Source organism: Pseudorasbora parva, chromosome 2 (assembly GCF_024679245.1).
Source record: "Pseudorasbora parva isolate DD20220531a chromosome 2, ASM2467924v1, whole genome shotgun sequence".
In the NCBI taxonomy this organism is placed as follows: Eukaryota; Metazoa; Chordata; class Actinopteri; order Cypriniformes; family Gobionidae; genus Pseudorasbora; species Pseudorasbora parva.
The window spans coordinates 63,652,635-63,665,724 of record NC_090173.1 but is presented as its reverse complement, the minus strand read 5'-3'; the positions used below and the strand labels follow the sequence as shown (position 1 = coordinate 63,665,724).

At 38.1% G+C, this 13,090-nt stretch overlaps 1 long non-coding RNA gene across 1 annotated transcript; it reads right to left on the bottom strand.

Moving 5' to 3' along the window:
• Positions 1-9,422: 9,422 nt before the first annotated feature.
• Positions 9,423-11,327, bottom strand: LOC137055731 (uncharacterized). The gene is made up of 4 exons (XR_010900056.1): positions 11,047-11,327; positions 9,851-9,943; positions 9,660-9,775; positions 9,423-9,524 (listed from the first exon to the last, which is right to left on the bottom strand). It is a non-coding gene; the product is annotated as an uncharacterized lncRNA (long non-coding RNA).
• Between the last annotated feature and the right edge of the window lie 1,763 nt (positions 11,328-13,090).

The window sequence follows — 13,090 nt, the reverse complement described above, 5'->3', positions numbered from 1 at the left end:
TGACCATGCAAATGATAACAATTATTCTCTTCTCTTCTTATTTATATACTGCATCATACATGTTTTGTGTATTTATATTTTGGTCAAGTTTTTTATTTTGCTTTCTTCTTTTTATCCTTGTCATCAATATGATTTTCAATGCCATTCTGTTTAATATGCACATGTATTCATTTTAACACATCAATGCAAACACAACTTTATGACAGTATATGCAGGAATGCATAAACACCTGTTCTGTTATGTTCTCTCCTGTGACTTGCAAAAAACAACAAACACAACCAAAACCAAGACCTGGAGAAGACATGTTCGGTCTTGTTGGAAAGCAACGCCAAACTACATTTCAAAGTCACCGATCTCAAATATCGCCAGAACAACAACATTAGAATAGTCGAGATCATCTCCTCTCGACGCTGCAGGTCAGCGATTTAGCCAAGTTGCAAGCAGATTTTGCAGATGTGTTTTTAGCTCTGACTGTTCACACAGACCTCAAACAATTGAAACGATCCCCGGGAAAGTGTTGCATAGCCATCCCTATCGTTTACCTGAATACAAGAAAAAAGTGGTACAGGATGAATTAAAGGCTATTTGTATGATAGGGCCCTTAATGTTGAACTCAGGCCCAATCCATTGGCCACTCGTTTTGGTATTCTACCAAATTCCGATTTCTCTAGCCCCATCACTCAGGTGGACTTTTTATAGTCTATTAGCTAGAAATAATTTTCTCCTTAAATGAGGTATGCTACTTCCCCTGCTCAGAATAGATGGATACAAGACATTTTTTCTACAACAAATTAGAAAAATTGAGGTGCATGCTTCAAAGTTCTCTTAAATCTCTTAAAGGCTCTCTGATCCTAGTAATACTTAGCACTTAATATTATTTATCAGAGAATCATTTGTAAACCTCTTTTTCTAACCTGTCTTTTTCTATCTTTATTTAATTTTGCTTATTATTATTGTGTGGGGATGGTTGTTTTGATGAACAATTTAGTGTATGTATCATTTATGTTGTCCTGACAAAATGGCAATAAAAAAGATTTCAAAATTGTGAAAAAATGAAATAAATAATAATAATAATGACTTTTACTGATGGATTGCATATATATATATATATATATATATATATATATATATATATATATATATATATATATATATATATATATATATGCATTTGCATGACTTATAAAGTAATTATAAAAAGAATGTAAATGTAACTATACCTGTTCTTACAATACAGTGTTGGTCTTAATCAGTCTTTATAAATGTAAGTAATACTATTCTATAAATATATAAGTATAAATGGAGCTAAACTTCACTATAAGCATGGGCTTCATAGAAAGTGGTACCCAAAGGTTTTTTCAAATAATAGATATTTTGTGGCTAGTTTTGTTTATACATGAAACACAAAGCGCTTTTTATTTTTACTCTTTCTTTTCGCTGCACAAATGTCCATTTTAATGTAATGAGATAAGATGCCATTTGACGAGATTTATGTCGGCTGGCAATGTAAGGTTGTTTGCCTTGTATGCCTGGACAATGACTTCCACCACCCAGTGTGACAACCCCTTTTTTTGGCCCACCGTGGTAGAGAAAGTGTTGATCTGACTGTTAAAGTTTCTCTGTGGTTTCCAGATAACCCTGAAGGGCTTGCACTGGACATTGTCGTTCAGTTTGTAAAACTGTGTGCTACCAACTCAATTGTGTGGTTCATAAATGATGTTGAGAACCTTTTGGGTAGGAATGAGGGGTTTGGCAACAATGTCACCATTGTTCCATCCGCATTTCAATGCATACAGGACGCATTGGTTGAAAATGTGTGACATTCACCAACGCACTTGGCTGACGTTAACGTCTAAAGGAATGCTGTCTTCATTGAAAGACACTTCAGATCACAATGCTACACAGGCTTAAAAGGGCGCTCTCAAGGGGTAAGTGTCCTTAAATCCAGACTGAGGTCCCATGAGGGCAGTCGCTGAGCACTAGGGCTGCAACGATTCATCGAGTAACTCGAGTTAATCGAATCAAAAAAATCCTCGAGGCAAAATCATCTGCCTCGACGCTTCGCTTAGTCCATTTAAATACACACAGATATTGGAGAAAGACATTTTTTGTGTAAGGACTCGGAGTATGAGCGGATTGCGGTTATATCCGCGGTTCAGGTGCGTAAACATCCCAAACATTGCAGGTGGATGAGAGAAATCGTTAATATGTTGATTTTAATAAAGACGCGGAACTCTCATATCACGCTAAAACACAATGAATGCGTGTCGTTCTTTAACTTTCGTTTTCAGCTCATGTCGAGATCCAAAGACCGCAATGCGAGAGAGAGAGAGAGAGAGAGAGAGAGAGAGAGAGAGAGAGAGAGAGCGGGCGGGCATCAGCACTGGTAATATCATTTAATATCGCTGTTTTTAAATGAAGAAAACTGTGTGTTGAGCTTCAGGATGCGACGCTGAACATTTAAGTTTCATTTGCGGCAGTACACGCGTCAGCTGAGGAGATACGAGCAACTCCAAACACATGAACTCGATGGAGTTTGCAGCTTTGCACATGGATCACCGTCATTGTGATGTGTGTGAAATCTTTAATGAGACTTTATATATCCTACTTGATAATATCTTCGAAATGCACCATTAGATGTTCTCAATACTAGGCGCAACAAATATCAGAACAAGCTGTAATGCGCGCGTGTGTGTGTGTGTGATTAGCAGCGCTCGTGCTTTCAGAGCTCAGAGCTGCGTGCTTTCATTGATTTGTGTAATTTAAATATCACACTTTAATCATATTTATAGCTACTAACTTAAAGCAAGCTGTGTTACAATGATGAATGATTAGCTCAAAAGATCAGCATGTGTGATGTACTTTATCTGAATTAAACATATCTCGCGTTTGATCACGTTCTAGCGGTTATTCCTCCGTGTGATGTATAGGTTGTCGACCCTGGTTTATGTAAATGTAATTTTGCCAAAATAATTTTTTTTGTTTTGTTTAGCAACCTACTTCAGTGTAGCTAATATGTGACGATCGGGTGCGGGTGGATGGTTTGTTTCTAACAGCTGATTCGGTGACGATAGAGCTGATCCGCACATCTCTTGCTCCAGGTTAACCTGTCCAATATGTTTTGCTTCAGTAAAGGAGTAAATAAGACAGTAAATGCTTATGTCATGCCTGAGCTGAAGCTGATACATGAAAGTTAAGTTGCACAACATAAATACAATGTTTAGTTATTTATATTATTTATAGAATATTTATAGAATATTAGAATATTTATATTATATAGAATTTATAGAATATTTATATTATTTATATTGGCATTATTGTTATTTATATTACTACTATTTAGATTTATTGGTTGTAGGTTTAGTTTTAGATTGAACTATGTTTACCTTTTTAAAGTAATTTGAAATAGATTTTTATTTAATATAATATGGCAATTGTATGCATTAAAATTGTTTAGTTTCACAGTTATTAATGTATGCAATTTCAGCAATAAAACTTAATTTTTCTAAAAAGAAGACAAATTAGATGTTAATTTTAAGATACCCGTCTTATTGTCTCTTATTGCTCTTTAATAAAGAAAAAGTAATTATTATCCGATTAATCGATTAATCGATCGATTAAGTGGTAGATTAATCGATTACAAAAAGAATCGATAGCTGCAGCCCTACTGAGCACCTTTCCAGAAAACGAGTGATTAGAATATTGGTTGATCATTTACCTTTACATGCTATCCCGAAATTGCAGCCACATATACCGATTACAGTCAATCAATCAATCAATCAACTTTATTTATATAGCGCTTTTACAATCACGATTGTGTCAAAGCAGCTTCACAGTGTCAAACAGGATAATATTGCGACAAAATTAGATTTGGCTGTACAGTCGTACTGGAGAAAACAGTGATGTTATCAGCTTATTTTAATTTATCATAGAGAGACAATGTTGGCAGATCAGTTTTATAGTTTATAGAATTAAATATGACCTAATTCATACATTTTATTTGTATAATAAGTTGAATAACTTTAATCATAATTTTAGTGTCCCCAACTGAGCAAGCCAAGCCAAAGGCGACAGTGGCAAGGAACCAAAACTCCATCAGGGCATGATGGAGAAAAATAAACCTTGGGAGAAACCAGACTCAGTCGGTATGTGTACAGTATGTGTACTTACCCAGGAAAGTACTGGCAATAGAAGGTAACTACATGGGTTAAGGGTACCAGTTATTGTAATTGCTATAATAAGTATATAGTATGTACATGTAGAACAGGACTGTAAAATAAAGGTAGCGGTTGCCTTCCGTTGTCTATCAGGGACTGCAGAAATTCCTGTCGGAAGGTGCTCTAGAATTCATTTACATTTAAGCATTTAAATGGCTACAGACTCGGCAGCACAAATTGAGATCAGCAGGTCATTCCACCAGGTGGGAACGGTCCAGGAAAATGTCTGTGAGAGAGATTTCACGCCCCTTTGGGATGGAACCACGAGGCGTCGCTCACTCGCAGAACACAAGCTTCTGGAGGGTGTGTAAATCTGATCAAGCGAGTCTAGGTATATTGGTGCAGAGCCAGTGGTTGCTTTGTAGGTGAGAACCAGTGTCTTGAATTTGATGCGAGCAGCCATTGGCAACCAGTGCAGTCTGATGAAGAGACGTGACATGCGCTCTCTTCGGCTCGTTAAAGACCACTCTCGCCGCTGCATTCTGGATCAGCTGCAAGGGTTTGATAGTGCATGCTGGAAGCCCAGCCAGAAGAGCATTACCATAGTCCAGTCTGGAGAGAACAAGAGCTTGGACCAGGAGTTGTGCAGCCTGTTCTGATAGGAAGGGTCTAATCTTTCTAATGTTGTATAAGGCAAATCTGCAGGACCGGGCTGTTGCAGTAATGTGGTCAGGGAAGTTTAACTGGTCATCAATCACATGTCCTGGATGGAGTAATGGTTGATGAACCGAGCTGAATGGAGAAATTTTGATGATGTGCTGGGTTGGTTGAGAAAACAAGTAATTCTGTCTTTGCAAGATTGAGTTGAAGGTGATGCTCCTTCATCCAGTCAGAAATGTCTGTCAGACAGGCAGCGATACGAACACTGACTGTAGGATCATCTGGTTGAAATGAGAAGTAGAGTTGAGTGTCATCAGCATAGCAGTGATAGTAGAAGCTGTGTTTCTGAATGACAGAACCTAATGATGACATGTAGATGGAGAAGAGAAGTGGTCCAAGCACTGAGCCCTGGGGAACCCCAGTAGCTAGATGATGAGACTTAGACACTTCACCTCTCCATGACACCCTGTAGGACCTACCAGAGAGGTAAGACCTGAACCACCGGAGAGCAGTTCCTGAGATACCCATCTTCTTAAGTGTTGACAGGAGGATCTGGTGGTTAACTTTGTCAAACGCAGCAGACAGATCCAGCAGGATGCGCACTGAGGATTTGGAAGCTGCTTTTGCCAGTCTCAGTGCCTCAGTTACCGAGAGCAAGGCAGGCTCAGTCGAGTGGCCGCTTTTGAAGCCTGATTTGTTGTTGTCCAGGAGGTTGTTCTGTTCAAGAAACATAGAGAGTTGATTGAACACAACTCGCTCAAGTGTGATCTTGCCGATCTTCGCCAAGGTAACCGCTCGGTCTCTGACTTTTCCATCGAGTTTTGCACTCTGGCCGCTGAATGCAAATGGAACGAGGAAGCACAGTGGGACATGTTCCTGCATGGGCTGGCTGACCGCATCCAGAAGGAGATTTTCACCCTGGACTTACCGGAGAAGATCGATGGACTCATTGAGCTGGCGCTGAGGGTGGATGCCCGGCTCAGCCATCTGGAACAGCAACCTAGGATGGGTTTTCAGTCTGGGAGCATCGAATGCCCTCAGGCCAGCAGTTGGGATGCGGTCAGCCCTGTCTACGATCCCGAGCCCATGCAGGTGGGTTGTGCTCGGCTTTCCCGGGAGGAGAGAGAAAGACGGAGATCCCGTGGTCTTTGTATTGAAGGGGGGATTCTGAAATCCACTGCTGCTTCAATATACCTGTATATATTTATATCCTAAATAACTTCATAATCAAAACCTTAATTAATATTTATCTTCTTATATTACCTATATTATTATAATGATTCTTTCCAGTTATGATTTTGCTTTGTTTCTTGTTTTCTAAAGTGTGTATTTGGTCTCTGAGGAGTGACTGAGGGTCTGGCCTAGAGATGTGTGATGTGTCACTAAACACTGGCAACAAGGTCATGTGTTTGGATTTGAGGTATCACACACCCCTAACATGTCAGGAGTGCAGTACCAGCGTTTGCTCACTTAGCCTGGCTTCCAGAGATGAAATATGGATTTGTCTTTAATTTAATTTATTATATTTTATTCCTTTTATTTTTCCTTTTACTGAAACACTAAAGACTCAAGATGAATATTGCCTGTACCTCTCACTGCAAGAAAGCACATGCTATCAGCATGCTTTGGAGAAATGTTTTGTTTATAATTAGTTAAGATGTTCTCAACCTTGGAGGAAACCAGTATTCTCTGGAGTTGGTGTGTGTGTGTACCAGATCTGTGCAGGCCTAATGTTGGAGAAGGACATTTCTGCAGAAAACGCCAGACTTGAAGACGCTTTTCGGTGGCCTATGAGGTCGCTGTTATGTAATTCTGTATTAAAAGTATTAATTTCTCTCTTTTTTTAATTGTACCACAAATGTTTAGATGGTTTCCACAAATATTAAGCAGCCCCATGAGCAGCACAACTGATAATAATCATAAGTGTGTGTTGATCATCAGATCATCATGTGTGAATGATTAGTGAAGGATCATGAGACAATGAAGACTGGAGTAATAATGATAAATTCAGCTTTGATCACAGGAATAAATCACACTTTACTATATATTCACATATAGAGAACAGCTGGTTTACATCAGAATATTATTTTACTTTTTTACTTTGCATAAAATCTACACTGTAAAAAAAAAAGTTGAGTTAACTTAAAAAAATAAAGCAACCAGCTGCAAAGCATTTTTGAGTTTACTCAACTTCAGTGGTTGAAGTTATGCCAAATCATTTTTGAAAGTTCACTAAACTTATTTGATTTAACTTATTTACTCAGTAAGTCCATCTAACTACCAGTCCAACTCAAAGAAACAAGTAAGCACAACTTCAGAGGTCTTGAAGTTCAGTAAACTCAAAAATGCTTTGCAGCTGGTTGCTTTATTTTTTTAAGTTAACTCAACTTTGTACTTTTTGTAAGTTGGTTCAACTTTCTTCAAATATCTAACCCAGATACTTGTGTACCCACCACATTAAGAATCCAAATGCAGCCAGAACAAACCACACTGAAAATACAACACAATACAAAATACATTGCCATCATTACAGAAAATTTTTTATTGACATTTCTGCAAAACAGCATTTTCTGTCATTAGAAGGTGATGAACTTCTACTCCACTCTTCAATATTTATAAACAAAAAAAGATTATGCACTAAATTAGAGTACAAATTGAAATAAATAAATGGTCAACCTTATGATTATCCATAAAGACTGCAGCAATTTTTTTAAGGACCAGACTCTTGCTGAGCACTGGGGGTCAAGAACATTAAACACTTTTGAAAAAAATATTTAGTAACAATTGCAGCAAAGGTATTGCACATTACCTGGTCCAATCTGCTCTTAGTACTACAGAGAGGCACCTTATATTTGGGTTTGAGTGGATGGTGGCATCATTTTCAAAGATGGTTAAGATCCTCATCTTCTCCGTTTATCCTGGCTCTATGTCCTGCAATAGAAATAAGCATTAAATTAGGGATTTTCCAGTGGACCACAGTGTGTTCAGTGTGTTCCTAAACATGTTCTCATGTAGCTTTATTTGAAAAGTAAAGGTGGCCCTGATTATAAAGGGTTAGTTCCTCACAAAAATGGAAATTAGACCATGATTTAATCACCCTCAAGCCATCCTAGGTGTATTAGGGATGGCTCGATACCACAATTTTGGATTCGGTACGGTACCACAATCTAATACCGAAGTACCGATATTAAATCGATACCACAAGGTCTGATATTAGCGCGGGTATATTGCACGCGAATGAGTTCAATTATGCAAGTTTTGAGTTTATAAAGTGGGAAATTACCACAAATGTTTATTAGTAAATTAATCAGCAAAGCTTATCACATCAAATCAGTCATTTGAAAACTTTCTTGTGAGAAATAATTTCAGCAAAAATCTCTCAAAATGAGCAAATAGCTTCTGGTTTCAAAAGACATCGCACTACACTAAAGCAATCTGCATAATCCGATTCAACATTTCACGCTCGTCTCGGGATGGAGAACGGAAATCATTTGAACACGCAAGTGATTTTATAGCATTTCGTAATAACAGTTACAGGAGATATGAGCTCATACGACACACACACACACACACACACACACACACACACACACACACACACACACACACACGCCTGTCACTTAGTCACGCTCGCACATTACACATTAAGTTTCCTTAAACAGTCAAATACACAGAATTATGTACAAATGTCCATCTTTAGTGAGTAAGTTATTCACATAAACACAGGCGGTTGTGTCTAACGCGAATATAAATAGTGCAATAGTACGCGTGCAAATATAATGAGATCTAAATGTCATTGGTTGAAACGAACGCTGGAGATTGTGATATTCGATCTTATGTTAGGCTGTGTGTGTGCGTTGATCAGTGTTAAAAGAAAATAAATGTCTGAATGAGATGGTTTGAATGATTCACTGACCTGTCGATCTCTTCAGAAGTCTTAAAGTCAGAATAGTGACAGATGCTTCTTGGCTAGGTTTGATGGTTCTTCATCAGTTTTATAAGCAAAGTCATTACAAATGTCACTTCTACTCCTCTCTTTATTCATTCGTTTTGGGCATCTTGAGTGAGATTCAACTGCTTTATCCATTTTGTTCATCTGTTGTTGTCACATTTGCCGGTTGTTTCGGGTCAGTTTGGGTAGCGCGCTGCCATCTAGCGGTGAACTTCGGAACAGCAGCATATACCGAAATGTGCCAAATCATGATATCGTACCGTTTTAAATAAAATATATACCGGTATTTTTCCAGTACCGGTATATCGCGCATCCCTAAGGTGTATATAACTTTCTTTGTGTCAGAGTTATATCAGAGTTATATATTAAAAAGCGCATTTTTACCTACCCATCCATCAGCTACTCTATCCATCATATAACTGCCCCACACACAAGCGCATGTTGACTTGCATACCGTTGGAAGCTAGATATTTTAGTCTATACAGTTTTAAGTATGGATATTTTTCTTACACAAACACGCTACTTCGCTTGAATGAATGAATGAATGAATGATACACTTTTATGATGGATAGATGCACTTTTATGGACTCTTCATCACAGGTAAAGTATTTCAGGCATGAGTGTATATGCTGATGATGACACACATCATCTTACCAGGTAAGTCTTCAGGATGTTTCCAAACTTTTCTCTCATAAACAAAGGTCCCTCTGAAAGTTGTGGCCTTTCTTTGAGCAAGTACAATGGAGTGTATGTGACTGAAAGACAGAAAAAACTAATATGGAACAAGTTATATCCAAGTTATATCCAAAGAGAGGCATGGGACTTAGCTTGGCAGAGAGATGACACCATTCAACCTTTAATCAAACATATATCACATGCTAAACAATTACCTGATGTTCATGTTGGTCTAGTAAGAACTTCATCTCATCTCCATTCTCTGTACAACTAGATGTGTGTTCATCCAATGAAGGGAAAAGGTGCTCTCCTGTAATACTCAGCACAGACCCTGAAAAAAACAACATTGTTATAACAGTAAAAATTAAGTTTACACTTCATTTAGATCTAAAAATAATAAACTCACCTGATCTTTCAAAAGGTCACATTTTTTGCACATCTGCCAGATTTTTGTCAATGCATCACTGATGTTTGATGTTGTTGCTTTTTTTCTTTTTTTCTAAACAGGACAAATACAAAAACAAACACAAAAGCAGTTACAGTGTGTTAATTTAACGCGTAGCATTACAGAAATGGAATAATACAATGTGAAAACAACCCAATGCATAGTCTTCACTGTATTAATTAAATATAAATGTATTTATAAAGATATAAAAGAGCATTAAGTGATTTTGTCTTGTTGTCTGAGTAACAATACACAAGACGGCAGGTAACGTACTTAGATTGCTGTCCCTTTAAGAGCTAAAGCACATATCGAATCCATCCTACTAAAACATCTTGGATTCACTAAATTATTTATGTTCAATTAAGACATAACCTACTGTGTTTAAGGTAATGCTACCCACTGTGAGCTTTTTGACAAAATTGGGTATATGTTTCACTATCAAATTGCAATAAACACAAAAAATTAGCACTTACATGCTGTCTTTAACATTTTTAACATCATGCACGTCCTTCTTATTCTTTTCTCGTTCAAGCATGTTTCCTCACACTTGTCTAAGTTGTCAATAACGTTGAAGCTGTAACTTTTGGCGCGCGTTAATCAAAACAAAACGGCGTGCATGCGTCTTGCGGAAGAACATTGTAGTCGGAGCTACTTCTCTCTGTTTATGTCTATGAGGACGAGTCACGCCGAAAGTATTGTGCTACTCCGCATCGACGCCGACTGAGCTAAAATAGTCCCAAAATAAACATGTATTATAGGTGTAGCGTAATGATTCAAGATAAGACAAAAACATGGTTTGAAAAATTGATTCATAAAATACTTGTTCATTGTATCAATTTCGTCAATTTTGAACATAAAAAAGTGTATTACAAAGTGCAGCTTTAAATAGACGTTACTGTGGAAAATCTCTAGCAATATAGACCTACATTTTATATAGTCTCCACAAAAATATAGTCCATCCAGCCATACTCTAGCTGTATATGTTGATACATACCTTCAAATGTTAACAGACTGCTAAAAGCATCACCGAACATAACAGATAACAAACAAGATAACTAATCAGCACATGCTTTAGTATGAGTTTAGTCTTTTAACATTTAACAAAGGTGTGCCATATATGTAGCTTAAATTATTCATAAAGCTTAAAGAAAACTTACCTCAACCAGATGAAATCCAGTCCCTTCCAAAGCGTGGTTGAAGGAGGAAACCCCGTGCAAGGTACGGCGCTGACATTCTGCGCATGCGCGATGACGAGAAGTTATGAATAAATTAAAACATTACGTTTTCTCAACTTAGTTGTTTGTGTTCAGTGGACGACATATTAGTAAACTTGCAGTGAAATCGTTCTTATAAGTAAACTCAACATTGTGGTCAAAAATTTGTCCACTCAACTTAAAATCTGAAACTGAGTCAACAATTTGCAAGTTGGATTTTTTACAGTGTATGGAGACTTAATGCACAAGCGTTTGTAGTAAACCAATCATAAAATTGGCATAAAATATAGGAGAAAAATATTAAAGATATTAGTGGTTATTGTTCAGCAGTGTATATGATATCTTACCAAATTAAAAGCAAGAGATGCGATAAATTATATCGGTCCAAAAAAAAATTGGTATTACGCCATTTCTGTCCCCCTCACTGCTGAAAAGATGGCTACGCCCCTGACCCCTCCTGTTCGGACCGGACTTGAACCCGAGTCCGCCGGCATGAGAGTCTGACGGTCTAACCAGGAGGCTAAAGGCTGCAACCTATAGTGTCAGTCGCTAGAGCGTCTCTTGAGATCAGAGGAGTGAGGTTTTACTCGCACAGCAACTACTAGCTGGCCTCTGTTACACATATTCTTTTGGACTATGACAAATTTTATTTAATTTTTGGGTGAACTAACCCTTTAATTCCATCTATGGTGGGTTTCAGACTTTACCACATTACTTAGTCTGCTTCACAAAAGGTTCTCAATTACATTTATTTGGCAGCTGATGCAGGGGGCTGTTTTAAGGCGGGCGTACACTGTGCGAATTCGGACACTCGGAAGGTCATGAGATATTGCAGACGCTACGAGTCATTTAATTTGATCATCGCATCAAATCAGCTGGTACACGGCACGACTGTTTGCACCGTGAGCCGGCCGCGATCACACGAGCAGACACCGGAGCTTTCGATATTGCTGCTATAGCTTCAGATTCAAAAAATAAAGAAAAATGTGTGCAAATGATTTGTTGAAAAGCAGAGAACAGTAGCCATTCCTTTCAACCGAAACAACCAGAGTGAGAGAGAAGGGTGCGCGTGAGAGAGAGAAAGTGTGTGTGTGTGTGTGAACGCAGTATGTTTGCAGCCACTGAGCTAATAATACTCATAGATTGAGCCTATGTGACGTGCTTGTGCATGATTTGGCAATAGAGGACTGATCGTAAGGTCGGGAGGTGCTCTTAACTTGCTCAGCTCGTCTCGTACTTCCTCTTACATGCTGCGAGCCGCAACCATACGAGCATCTGCGATGTCCACGCGATTTCTCCCGAGAAAAAAAATCATCTGCAAGTTCCTACGACAGCAAAAATCGCACCGTGTACGCCCGCCTTTAATAGTGCTCCTAGTATTCTGCAATCGACATGGTGGACCATGATAGCCTATCCTTCTGTCTCGAACTGAACATATGTGGGGTTGAAAGGAACTGTATTAAACTGGTTCAGCTCTTCTTTTGAAAGTTAAGGCTTGCTTTTGTCCTCAAGACTTTAAATGGGTGATTTATGCATTTTTATCCTCTGGCTTAGATTATTGTAACTCTTTGTATTATGGCAAAATAAAAAAAAACTAGTTTTTCCTAGGGGACATCATGCATTTGCTGCTGCGGGCCCTACATTTAGGAACAGTCGCTTTGATTAGATCCACACCATCCCTTCCTCTCTTTAAGTCTTTGCTAAAAAACTATTTCTTCCCTGGCTTTTAATGATCGTTTGATGTTTTATGGTGGAGTGTAAAGCACATTGGTTAGCTGTAGAAATGGTGTTTTATAGATAAACTTTACCCATTACGGGAACATTTTTGTTCTGGCTGGACAATATGTTTCACACTGTTTAATGACCTTAAAACTTCCACATAGGCTACTGAATGTTTTATGGTGTTATAAAATAAATCATTTTAACATTTTATGTTCTATCTGGAAACATACAAAGTTCAGTTGTGAGTCTTTAAATGACTTACAGT